The following is a 14,241-nucleotide window of genomic DNA, read 5'->3' as shown; positions in this document are numbered from 1 at the left end:
TCGGTGTAGTCTGTCATTCATTGTGCGTATATATGGTGCGCATATACTATTCAAGTGTGTGCCCATGCAGTTTATACGTTGGCGAGAGAGTGGGCTTAAGATTCCGTGCCAGTTGAGGGCAGATGTGTGCAGATACTGTGCGCGAAACTTACCATGATAGAAGCGGCGCTACTCTCTTTGTCATTATTGTTTAACGAGCGGCACTCACTCTTGCCGACGTTCTGTGGCTGAAGCACTTTCTTTGAAGGTTAGCGATACAACGCTACGGATGAGCAAATTCCTGTATCCTTGAAGAAAGCCGTACATCACGAAGTGCCGGTAACACGTAGGTCAATTGCAGCAACGGTCCGCGAACTTGGCTACACAGATTAATTTCATTCCTTAAAAGATAGAGGAGGCTAAAGCTTCGCCTTTAAGAGTGGAACGCGATAGCATTCAAAAATCCCTGACTGCTTCTCACGCTTCCCGGCAACTGGATCGTATATGACCGTGATATTTACCGGGGCGCTATGCACGAAGGCGGACTTTCTTGTAGAAACGCGGCCTCTTGCATTGCCCGCGATGCGGCGGACGCGGGCGCCATCTGGAAGTATTGCAAGGGACCGGGCTAGCTGTTCCGTGGCCCCCAAGACCCTCGGGTGCCGGCGCGCGCAAATGGCGGACACCGTGGCCGGTGCATGAGTGGTGAAACGCTGGAAAAGGGCCTTCTTTGCGTTTTCGAGTAACAGAATTATGTTTTCTCGTATAGTCAAATTACAATCCGACGCTATCATATCTGTAGGTTTTGTGTAAGTCGTACTTTACGACTTTTCTACATATTTTAGCTTGAAAATTTCAGTTATTTCAGTAACTTCCATGCACCACATGGAGGGCCTAGGTATGGCTGGGTCGAAAATATTTTTGCCGAAACGACGTCCGACGCTGGACATTGAAGTTTCTGCGACAAGGGGCACTATTTTTGCAGCCGACTACTGCACACGTCTTCAATCCACATGATTCAACGCGGCATGACTGGTTTACAGTGCGTTAGCGAAAACTCAGTTGCATTTCGGACAGCTGATCTCACACAAGCAAGGTGGAAGCGGTAACGTATTCTTGGATTGTAGCGCGAAGTGACACACACAAGAATATGTTACCGTACCAACTCGCCCAACTTTCTATCCTTTTGCAAGCGGTAATGGTTTCGTAATCGTGAGCTGTCGCTGAGGCGATGTGCGGCGCATCGCCGAGCGTGCCATCTCGTTTCTCTATAACAAACTGCTCTGCGAAAAGGGTCAATAGGCGGTCCAGAGTTGCAGAGCGGTACCCTCAACTCCATTCCCACTGCCTCCCGGAAAGTGGAGATCCCCGTAATTTCACTCCTTTTCACAGGCGAAAAGTTTTCATTTTTCCGGAGGGAGGCTGGTGTGCGATGATTGGATTTCCGAGCACTATATATATATATATATATATATATATATATATATTATAAGAATTTTTCACTGAAGTGACGACCTTATATGAGAATTTACAAGACCTCATGGTAGGAGACAGTTTCCTTTCACAGCCTTAGTCCTCTACCACCACTAAGAATAGGGCATTTCTCGCTGGTGTAATCTACCTTCGTGTAAGTGCCGTACACTTTGCTATCACTAATACTGCTTCGCCTTTCTGGTGAAACTGCAGGCTCTCTGTGTCTTTCTTTTTCTGTAAGTCCGAGTATAAGCGCTTCTGCGCATGACTGCTGTTGATTCTGATTTCGAGTGAACCCGGCTTGGCCTAATTTCGGTTACTGAGTGAATTATACAGGGTGCCCCAACTACCAAGCACCAAGATTTTAAAGAACAACATTTGCGTTACTTGGAGAAAAGCTAGTGCATATTGTTCCCAGTACAGTGGAGTAGCCGCACGTAATTATTTCGTTCCTCAAGTTCAATTCGACAATTACAATTATCTAATTCGAGAAGTACTCTCCTAATTATCAAAGTTTCAATGAGTAATTTGCAGCCACCCCTAGGCACCCCGAAATGACATCTAACTGCTGTGTTTTCAGCGACGTACTAATGGCGTGCTATATTTTCCGACTGGCAAACAAACCTCACGAAATATGAAAAATACCGCGTGAGTGCGCTCCCACCCGCATCATAAAGCAGCGACCTCAAATAAGCTGATTGAAAGCAATTGCATTGCCTGGTCGCAAACCCGAAAAGAGAGCGCATCACCTTGATAATGGTACGGAAGGAGCACTAACGGCAGGTTTCGCCGCTTTGCAGCTAGCTATTCCTTCCTCTCTACGTCACAGTTATTATCCGTCTCTCAAGGCCAACTGATGACATTGATAACAAAAGCCCCTTGACAACGCGGCTCAAACGCCGCTCTGACCACGCACGAAACGCGGAAAGCAATGTAATAGACATAGCATACTTCAAGATCCCGGCTTTGCTCGCACCGCATCGACAGAGTGTGCGCGCTGTTGTGATCGGCCGTTCACCCCGCGACAACCTGCGGCGACGGCTAACGTGATTATGGGGAACGGGCCGACGGCCTCGTCGAAATGGTTCTCAAAACGGATGATTTATGACCAGCGCGGGAGTACCTCGTTCAGGAGAGGTTTGAGCAATTAGCATTGATGCGGCCGTCACCTGTCAGCCGCCGAAATCGGCATGTCCACGCCGGGGACGGAGTCAGTGTACGATCGGAGTCAATGGACAGTCGGACACCGTGTACGATGCCCCTTCCCCTGTTTGTGCCTAGTGATGTGCGTGCGTTTCCGACATAGCTCCCTTCGGATTGGTGGGGCCTGATGTCATCGGTCTCCTGACGCCGCATTGACTGAACAATGACAACGCAGGGCATAAAGGCTTGGAGCAACAGGACGGCGGGAGTGATCGGCTATACAACTTCATCGTGAACTTTTTCTGCATTAGAACTGATAGTTGGGCGAGTTAATGCGATTTCATAGTGACACTGAAATTTTGTTTTCAGATAAAAACAAACTAGCACGTGAAATTACAGAAGCGTTTCATGTCAAAAAGTGGGCTGAAAAATGCATAAGCCAACCATCAGTTGCAATCACTGACAATGAATTTGCATTTTTAAATACTGGTTGAACCTTTTTAATCTGTTTTCAATCTGTTTCTGTTTATACTGGCGATTTTGTTGCACATGCTCAGCGCTGATAGCTGGGTTATTTATGTTCTGTATCTTTCCGAAAATAAACAGTTGTGAGTAAGCGCTGTCAGGATTGGGGGCTCAATCCCATCGTCCGTGGTCCTTTGAAACAATCCTACTGCCATCTGAAATTCGAGAGCGGATCCACGTGGCGCCGATCCCCCGTCACATGCACCCAGTCCATCATGCGGCACGGAGACGCGCGCGGGCAGCCACCTTACTAAGGCGGCGAAGCGACCCGGATACTTACTTTACAGACGCGAGTTCGTATCACAAGAATACAGGAGCCCTCAATACATTTGCAGCAGTCGTGACTAGCCAAGGACGAACAACCGTAGCAGCATCTATACACACGAAATCGGTTGCAACGGCCGAAGCTGTGGCCATAGCCCTTGCTATACGCGCCGCGGAAGCTAAGGGCCAATCGGCCTACGTGCTGACAGACTCGCAGGACGCCTGCCGCCTCTTCCTTGGGGGGGCTTTACCGGGCTGCGTCTTCCGCATCCTAGGAACGAACCTCACCATGGATCATTGCGTGACCTGGTGCCCGGCGCACACAGGGATAGCGGGGAACGAACGGGCGGACCGCTTGGCTCGAGGCATGACAGGCCGAGCCGCGGGCCACACCGCCCGGGAGAACACCTCGACACCCGGTGCGCCAAGAGAAATCCTCGAGTTACAACGGCTAAGTAGGCGAACCAAAGCCCTTCCTCACCCAGGCCTAGACAGGAGGCAAGCACGGGACTGGCGCCGCCTGCAAACAAACACTTTTCCACATTTATACAGGCTACACAAAATGTACCCAGACAAATACAGCAACACTTGCCCGTGGTGCGAAGGAACACCGACATTGGAACACATAACATTCCAGTGCGCGTCACGTCCGGCGGCTGCCACCTCGCCGCTGCTAGACAACACTCTACATAACTGGTCGTGGGAGGCGCGACTCGCGGAAGTGGAATTGGGAAGCCAACTGGCGACCCTTGACCAGGCCCGGCGAGCCGCTGTAACCAGTGGGGCCCTGGAGGAGGGGCTCCACCCACCATAACCAAACAGTCTCTGTTACAATAAACGTTTACTCTCTCTCCCCCCCCTTTGCCAAGATTGGAGTACGGCATGAATTCGAAGGTAGCTGGCCCATGCCGTCGTCCAACTTATTTACGCTGAGATCGTTGATGAAGTGAAGAACTGTTTCTCATCGAGAACGAGGAAAAGGGTTTATTTACAGAAATTAAATCAGTCTAACCTGACTGCTTGAGAAAAAGAGTATCAGTCCAACATGACTGCATGAGAGAAGTGACTCAGTCTAACTTGACTGCTCAAGAGAAGTGTCCTCAGCATTCGCACAACCACAGTTTTTATACACTCGATCCGCCGGTCATACGACGCGGCGACTGTTCGTTTACTCATCACCAACTCGCCGCTGCTCTGCAGATCAGTTTACAGACACAAAGGCACACACATTCCGAAGCCCAAACGACGGCGTTGGAGGGTTGCCGTTCCGGGAATTATCGGTGCCGATCGAGGGTCGCTCGTTGTTCTGCGCCACGCCGAAGCGTGAGAAGCACAAAAATACGTCGTTCCCGCGGCAGCTTGTCCATGCGTGTCAAATCAGCTCCGCGTTGGGGAACTCCGGAATCATTGTTCATACACCGAACTAGTTCCGTCACAATGTCGAAGGGGCTGGAGGAAGAAGGCGGATTTCACCACAAAGGCCGCTTCTTCGAGCGCCTCCCAGCTGCAGCGACGGTGAGGGGGAGATGCGCGTCGTGTCGCCCTGTTGTAACTGTGTGGCAATCTTGTTTGGCAGCTCGCCATTCTTAACAGCGCTCGTGTGTCCCCCTTTACTGTGTCCTTGTCGATTGTGCGCGCTAAATATTTCACTATGAATTTTTCTGCATTACTTTGAACTTTCTTGTAAATGTGTAAATATAAACGTGTTTGTCAAACGTCCTGAATATCGGACCCAGCCTCACGTTCACTTACTGCTCCATGCACGAGCAAAGTGAATTCCACATCTTCGGACCCCCAGTCGCAACAGCGCGCAGCTATATTTCGCGCCAAAAACTTGATTCGGACCAAAGTCAAATTAAAGTGACGGTTTTATTTTTCATGAGAGTGTATACGTGCTGCTAAAACAGCTTCATGACATAAAATAAAAGCGATATAAACAGACCAGGAAGCGACCCACGTGCTGAGTAAAGGCAGAAACGATGCGTTCAAGAAAGTAAATAACCACTTCTAAATTACCCGAATTGGCAATCGCGACTCCTGCACACAAACAAAAACAAAAAATACATCAGATTTTAGTGTGCCCTTATTATCTATGAATTTGTAAGCGCTGTTGAACATAAGGTGCTGCTATAGAGGACGTGTTCGGATAGGTCTCCTTCTGAGCTACGCAGTACTGAGTCCGCTTTGTCACATCTTCAATGGATTTCTTGGTGACTGACGCTCGAATTCTACGGCAGGCATCCGTTATCCTTGCCTTGAGTTAATTTGACGTCCGTCTTGATCATGTAAGCACCATCTTTCACATAACCCCAAAGAAACAACTCGAGTGGAGAGAGGTCAGGTGACCAATAGCCGGCCAATTTACAGGTCCGTGCTTTCCAATCTACTGCGCATGAAAAGTCGCATCCAGCCAGTTTCGTGCTCGGCTGCTGCTGTGTGCGGGTGCCTCTTCCTGCTGATACGGCAGAAGTGGAAGACATGACAGTGGGACTTCGCTGAGAAACTCATCTACCGCTCCTTCAAGGATTTCGTCCACGTAACACTGTCCAGTCAGTGTGGGATCGAAGAAGATGGGACCGATTATAGCACCGACGTAAATTCCGAACCGCACATTAAGCGACCGATGCCGATGTACTAGTGGAACGATTTACTGGTGCCGATTGCGCTTTACCCAGAGTGCATTGGAGTCACTCCAATAGTGTGCATTATGCAAATTTACCTTGGCGTTTCTGCGAAAATTGGCTTCATCTGTGCACATGATGTACCTAAAAAAGTTCGGTCGCATCGGCTTTTGTGAGAACCCAAATTCAGGAAATCTAGGCTATTCTACGGGTCCCTATCTTCCAAGCATTGGTGCTGGTTAAGGTGGTACGAGTGAAAGGCTGTCATTTAGAATCCTCCAAACTGTTGACATGTAAATTGGTACCTGGGCGGCCAAGTCCCGCACGCTAGCATGAGGGCTTGAGGCCATAAATGGTAGAATATCCGTGCGTAGGCTAGAACTTGTCTGAGGTTTTCTGAGGTTTGTCTGAGGTTTTCATAATTACTGATGACAGTCGATGCGTTTGGTCTACCGCCACACTTCCATGACTGATATATATTTGCGGCGTTCCTCTTGGTGCTATTTGCAGCTGCCAAGGCAAGGGTCATGTTTTCCTTCTGCTCATTTGAGAAAGACATGGCGACTGGGACGAAACAAAACGCACCTTTAAACATTTGGACTGACGTTGTCAATTTGCTATTGTGGAGATAGGTTTTTGCCAAAAAAAAAGAAAAAAGAACCATCTGTGCGCTTTATCTACGCCAATACAACAGCTATTGCAGCTTGTTTCCAACTAACACCATACGCGACGTGTAAATTCGCGCGGAGCGCGGCAGAATAAGGCTAACTCGATCCTGATGTTTTTCTTTATTTTCGTGGTTTCCTCTATATTTCGCGGGGTTTATTTATCAGTCGGAAAAGAATTAGTACGCTATTAGCACGTTGCTGAAAATACCGCAGTTAAACGTCCCTTCTATGCCTGCAAATGCCTCACTGACAATGTGATAATTAGGATAGATAATTATCTAACTCGAGAAGAACCATGCACTCGAGTTAAATAATTATCTACAATGACCTAATTGAAACTTATCCAGCTTGGGCTCCACAACACTACACACGAAATCATAGAGGCCCACAGACAAGCACAATACACTCGCTTAGCTCAATCTATCACAGGACGTTACATACTAGACGCTCTTCGAATTCGCATACCAGCAGCCGATCCCACATTCCTACCAGTTCCCCGCCCCGTACATACTCAGCTCATAGTAAAACCCCGCCCTCGGAACACCCACACCACCTATCATTCGGCCCGCCGCAAGGCCCGTGCAAAAGCTTTATACAAATACTACGGTTTCGAAGCTGACGACGTATGGGTGGACGCGGCCTGCACGGGCGGAGACGCGGCAGCTGTAGTCATTGACAATACACTCCAACCCATCACAACTCTCCACCTTCCTGGTGCATCCATCCCGGAATCCCCAGAAGAAGCGGCGATCGCGCTTGCCCTCACACACATTGATGCCCGGTACGTCCTTACCGACTGAAAAACAGCACTCCTAAATTTTGCACGCGGACGAGTCCACGAGACCGCCTTCCGCATTCTCAGCTCGCCCTCAGCAAACCTGCCCCGCCATGTGGAACTAATCTAGGTGCCTGCGTACTCCGGCAACGGAACCCCCCGGGAACCCCGGCAACGAAGCCACCAATGACCACGCCCGAGGTCTCATCAACCGGGCGGCGGCGTAATCGGAGTCGAGCTCTTCCCGGGAGCGCATGCACTCGTTCAGCGAGCTGACTCATATATCGCGCCGAACGCCAGCTATACCCCCCACCCCACCACTCCCTTGGCAATTATCACCAAATACTATGGCGCCGCCTCCAGATCCGCACTATTCCCTCTCCCTATTTCCTCTCCCGCATCCGCCCGCGAGCATACACCCCCTCGTGTGCTCAATGCACCCACCCCCATGCTACGCTTACTCACATTCTCCTTGAATGCCCGGCGGACCCACCCACCCCGCGGGGCGCGGAGCTCCTGACTACCTGGGAGGAATGGGAGACCCTTCTGCGCTCGACGGACCCGGTCAGGCAGAAGATCGCCATTGACCGGGCCGCCCACGTCATGGAACTCCATGAACTCACGTGTAGTGCAGTGGGTTCGTGCGGGGACCCTGGGACATACGTGCACGGACCCCTTAGTCAAATAAAGTTGTTTCTTTTTCTATCTCCTTGCCGCCTTTCGCGTGGTCCACGGCCCTCCGCTCCTCCGTCTCCGCGTCGTGCGGCTGTACGACTCTCAGCCGTGTCTCTAGCTCCCCCGTTTGCGGGGCATAGTTTACAGGACACGGTACGAAGGTTAACACAAACTTTTGAAGAAAAGAAGTTGATGAAGAAATGTCCTACGAAGAGAACTTATACGAAAAACAAAATAGCATCTGAAATTCGACAGCGTGCTACCATCGACGCAAAGCTTTGACGCCCCAACGCGACGATGTCCGCAAGCAAAACATTTCTACTCTGGGACAGAGATTGTCGGTAGTAGGGTCAAGTACGACTTGTTCGCATCAGCGTCATTCTTTCATACGGAAGGCGGAGTACAGAAGGATTGTAGCTATAAGGATGTCGGAAGAGCGCAATTGACGCGGGACCGAAATAAGACGTCGATGGGTGTCAATAAGCACTCGATAAAATGTTAGAGGCAGGCTTACCAACTCTTCTGTGCATGCACGAGCTCGCTAAAGGATAGTATAAAGATCCACTCCGGGTGAGTGAGTGCTCCGGTGAAATTCGAATTCTACAGCGATTGCCGTCATGTACATATGTTCCGAGCCGTAGCCTTCTGCCGTTGCACCTGTCGAAAATACCTGCTCAAAAATAAAACCGCATCAGTTCTGCAATGATGTCGCCGCGCATCGTTCGCGGAGGGCACGGCCGCTGGCATTTAAGGATTAAAGGGACGTAGGAACGAGAAAAATTATTTGGCCTGTAAGTTACCCCTCCATAATATCAAAAACATGCACGTACCACTTTTCATTGTAAGTCGGAAAAGGTGCAAAAACGAAAGGCGACGTCGCCTTGAAGTACCCGCCGTGATGTCATCATGTTGACGGCGTCTGCTAAGGGCCTATATATAGTCAATCGTTCATCGATAAAAATGGACTACATGTATTCTGAAGTACCCAAGGACTGAACATGGCAAGTTTCTGGAACATTCACCCAGACTACATGGCCCAAATACGAATACCTGTGCTTTGAAATCCGTGACGCCATGCTAATGTACAGACACTGCGGCTTGGGAGCGAAATTCAGGAAACGGAACTTTTATTTTTATTTATTTCTGATAATCATCCTATTACCGCGAAATTAACGAAAATAGTTTATTCAGGTTAGAATGATTACAGCAAAGCTAAAGGGACGAGCTTGAAATCGATCAAAGCAGGAGGCCCCGCCACTCCGCGTCGTGTTCGCAGCGCACCCAGCGCGCCTCCAACGGGCGCTACGGCATCTTTCAGGTTCATGTTTTGTTAGACGGAGAAGGAAAGGACTAGGAGGAAGCATTGTGCAACATAAATGAAGCCAGGCGAGCTGGCCCAACAAGTGATCATGTCGCGGTAAGGTTTAGTGCCTTTCACCTCCGCGCTCAGCGTACATTCTTCCGACAGGTGCAACAGCAATGCGCGGCACCGGCATGTAGCAACGAAGACGATAAGCGTGTATCCGTCGCAATAAACTACTGTAAGTTGCGCGAACATAACGGGAGAAAATGTGCACAGAGCGGTTGGCAAAGAACCCGAACAAGTGCGCATCAAACCTACCGAGAAGCAGCACAGTGGGCCTAGTCCACCGAGTGTAGAGTCTATGGTAGTCGCATGTTCAACTGACTTTTTTGATAGAGAAAAAGCAGAAAAAAGCGAAGGGTATTGCTTCACGGAGTTGGCTTGCGAATGCCGGCTGCGTGATGTAACGCTTCCTTCGATCTAGTTTAATTCCTTCCTCCGTGGTCTTAAGGGCCGATAATTAAAGGCAAAAGTAATGAGCTTGGTGGCATCCGCTGCCATGCCGTTTCAAAGGGGATGCTCACGCCATCCGTCCGTCCATCCTCATAGACGTGGTGCGCACCTTCGAAGCCATCAAGGCACCCTAGTGCAACGGCTGTTTTGCGGTCTGTGTCTTGCTCAGTACGCAAGGGGTCCCGGAATCTATACCGTTTTTCATGCTTTTGTTTGATTTACAACAAAGCTTATTTCCCGCCTGCAAAAGGTACTTCTACAGACCCTTTTCACGGCAATACCGTGGGCGCCGTCATGCTTCATCCCGTGGTAACGTTTCCATTGCTTGCCTCAGCAGCCGCCGTGTTTACAGTGGACGTGCACGACGCCCGGTGCAGCTCAGCAAAACTCCGTTTCGGCGGATATCGTAGACGGTGACCGAGTGGACGATACGATCGAAGCTTTGACCACAGCTTCAAAGGTCATGCAAGTACTTACAGTACTCTTTACGCCTTGTCCAAACAGCGCGCGCACTGTGTATGGTGCTTTTACTAAAAGTGAGGCTAAAAATGTATTCCAAGCTGTCCAAACTTTCTGCTTATGAAATAATCAGGATCAGCATGTTTTGCCCTTCGTTCTTTATCTCACAAACTCTTTGAAGCAACAGAATGCCATGTTCCTAACTCAGTAAAGCTCCTCGGCACGGTCACTACCCTATTTCTGCCTAATCGCCCGCAGAAGTGCTCAGTACAACAGATTTCTTCGTGCTGCGTACATGAGCTTGGAAGTACATGTTCTGTACTAGGTGCTTGTAACAAATACGTTTTGTCACCAGTCGCTAATTGCTTACTCTGTGCAGCGTCACGAAACGCTCGATCAGCTTCGAACATTTGTGCGTGGCCGGTGCAGTCGCCGTCGCCCATGCTTTGCGCATTGATTCAAGTATGCGCCCATTCACTTATTTTTTATACGTTGGCGACATAGTGGCTGTATGTTTGCATGCAAGTTGACATGGATGTGTGTGCATAAATGAATGAGCAAAGGCAAGTCGCAAAAGACCAGGACTGAAGAAGGACACAAACGACAGGACTGGCGCCCCTGTCACGGGAGAAAGGCGCCGGTCCTGTCGTTTGCGCCTTGCCTTTACTCATTCAAGCATGCACCAACTAGCCCAAGCAAGAGTTTTACGTGTGCATAAAGTGCGAGAAACTAAGCCAGGAAGCGGCGCTACTGTCTTTGTCAATGTGTAAAAAGCCGGACTCCCTCCAGCCGACGTTCCGGAGTTGGAATCCTTCCTTTGGAGGTTAGGTATAGATCGTTTTTTTTTTTTTTCGCAGACGCCATTATATATTGATACGCAGTGGCGCCATCTATGGGCAGTCGGTATGATGGCTTGGGCGGTATTGCATGGCAGGTATTGGGGGGCGACCTCCACCACTGGAAAAGCTGGCGCCACCGTCGGCGTGACGTGCATGAGGGATCACGTGGACACAACGGCCGCGTCGGCTGCATCGGAGGCGCCGAAGCGAGCTGAAAAGGAAAGTTTCAAGTCCCACCTGCGCTGCGTTTCTTATTAAGTGGTGAGGCTTTCCCGCCTTGGATGTCTGCTTGACAACATTTGAAATAGGTAGTGGCTGCCTTTGGAGGCGTGCAGCATGGTAGGCTGCACGCCTTGGAGGCGTGCAGCAAATGGTAGGCTGCACGGTAAGCACGTACGCAAGGGATCCCGGTGTCAGCCTTATTCACACGTAGCCGCAGGACAAGAAGCTGCGTGAAGCTTGGCTCGCGAAACTTAGGACCGGCAAACAGACATCGGCTACAACTCGGGTATGCAGCAAGCACAGACGCGAGGAATATTTCTGCTACGGCGCCGGGACTGCGATGTTCGGCGAGTAGCAGAAAACGCGCACTGAGACGTTCGCCCGCGCTCGCTGCCCGGCTAATGTCGCCACGGTTTGGTCTGTGAACTTGTTGATGCTACACACTGGGAAGTTTACTCTAATGGAAAGGGAGTGGTAAGAAGCACATTAAACAAATGCATGGCATGTGGTCATGTTTGTGTTATGAATTAACGCAATGGATTACGAAAAAGAAGCGCGAAATCGCCCACTGAGTGCATACAGTGCGACGCAACATTAGAAATAATATTGAAACGACCAAGAATTTAGAAGAAAAAAAATCGTCGCGACGGCACATCACAGTCGCCGTAGGCGTCGAAGTCCCTTGTTAAAACGAAATTGTTTTTGAACAGCTCTCATAACGTCCGCGCAACAATGGTTGCTTGTGGACTGTCATATGCTCATATTCTGCGGCCTAAAGCCCACAGCGCGGTACAAAAACGCTCTCAGTGAAAGCGAAACATTGTGCGCGGACATGCATGCAGGCGCGCATTCGGTCGCCGCGAACCGGTGCGATCGCTGCATGCATTGAGGCTTCGTTCTGTTATGCGCAGTTTGGCACATATTTCACATAGTTTGCGCTCAGCCGATTGCTTTCACGCAAGAAGCTGGTTCGGGAGACTCCATCGCGGCGACCGCGCGCAATGGCTTTCACTGTACGTATTCGGTAAAGAGATAGCGTCTGTAAACGATTCTGTGCTTTCAGTTTACCCATCATTATTATATCGACAGTAAAAAACTTAAGTGATTTCAAGCCTACTAAACTTGAAATGCTTGAGAACGATGCAGGCGTGTCACAAATATTTGATAGCGCCTGCCGCTCAGATATTTCGTGGTTGCCCCAAGTTGGCCGTACACAAGCGTGCGCTCTTAATTATGTTTTAGTCCCAACGCCAAGCGATCAGATAGTGAGCAGATTTACCATTTCATGCTGGTAATGCAGACACACCGATTCTCTTCGTTGAATTAAAACAGATATACGCAAAATAGTTCACAACACATACACACAGCGCGGCTGATAATGCGCCCCCAAGAGCGTACTGTGTTACCGATGCACCGAAAGGCTTCCCCTACATCCTCGTGCAGCACCGCGCTGGATCCGACAAGCCAGAGAGGAGGAACGGCTCGCCGCGCGCCCTTTCGTCCTCGCCCGGGCGGAAGAATGGCTCACGAGGGTTGCAATGTGGGCTTGTAGGTAATGCATCTTCAAGGGGAGTATGGCAGCGCGATTCAAAGACTGTGTGTCCCTTGTCTTCCTTTGTCCCGTCTATGAATCGCGCTATCATACTCCCCTTGAGGAAGAATGGCCTTTTTTTATCCTCAAGGAAAGCTATCAATTGCGAAGGGCTCGCAACACAGGCAGTCCGCTTATGTAGCAGATGTCCGTGGACTTGGTCGCACAGATTCATTTCATTCCTTAATGTGCCTCTCACTATTTTTGCGGCCAACTACTGCACAAGTCTTGCCTCAACCATTCCACATATTGCAGCGTAAATGAAGCACAGTGCGTTAACGAACGCTCAGTTGCATTTCCGACAGCTGGAGGGGTATTCTGTAAATGTCCACCTAGTGAACATGTCCATTTCGTCTGCTGCTGAAGTGCTGATTGGGGTGCACCTGTCTCCTTCTCACACATACCCCAGCCCAGTCAATCAGAACTTCAGCAGCAGACCAGCTAGGTGGACATTTCCAATAGGCAGACACTTACAGAGTACTGCCCCCCCCCCCCACCCCTCCCCGGTGTCACAGTGGAAGGGCAGAAGCGGAAATGCTTTTGTATTCGTGCGCTTTCGCTGAGGCAACATGCGGAACGCCATCTAAAGTGCCATCTCATTTCTCTAGAGCAAATTTCTGCTCTGCAAAAAAAGGTCTATATTATATAATCATATTCCAGCAGAACATTTTGTTGGGCTAGTTGGTGCAAGTTACTGAAGTACTAAAGCGCCACACAGACGACACAAAAAGAGACACGGACGAGCGCTCACACATTAGCGTGAATTTCATGTTTATGCTAGGCTTTGCCTTAATGTGTTCCACCTGTATTTGACATCTACCTTTCATGACAAGAAACACTATTGCTTTAAGAAATTTGCTTACAAGGTCAGAAAGAAAAGAATTTAGCAAAGCTGAACGCTATGAAGCAGACTTTGCATCGCACCCAAGAAACGACCTTAGTCCCACCCGGTTTCAACTAGTTACAAATAGCTTTCCCAACAGGAACAATTTGGCACTTGGGGGGTGTTGATGAAAACCCAGAGAGTTCTACAAAATCTGGGGCAGCTAGCAATCGTAGTTGGGTGCACCTAAATTGTGGCACTGCTACTGTAAATGAGCGTTACTTCACATACTCGTCAGTGGCTGCTCAGTGGTGGACAGTTTGCCACTCGTCTGCGTCATCACATGTGCCCTCTGTCCTTACTTAACA

Source organism: Dermacentor albipictus, chromosome 3 (genome assembly GCF_038994185.2).
Source record: "Dermacentor albipictus isolate Rhodes 1998 colony chromosome 3, USDA_Dalb.pri_finalv2, whole genome shotgun sequence".
Classification (NCBI taxonomy): Eukaryota; Metazoa; Arthropoda; class Arachnida; order Ixodida; family Ixodidae; genus Dermacentor; species Dermacentor albipictus.
The sequence above is the reverse complement of the archived record's forward strand: the minus strand, read 5'-3'. Positions refer to the sequence as shown.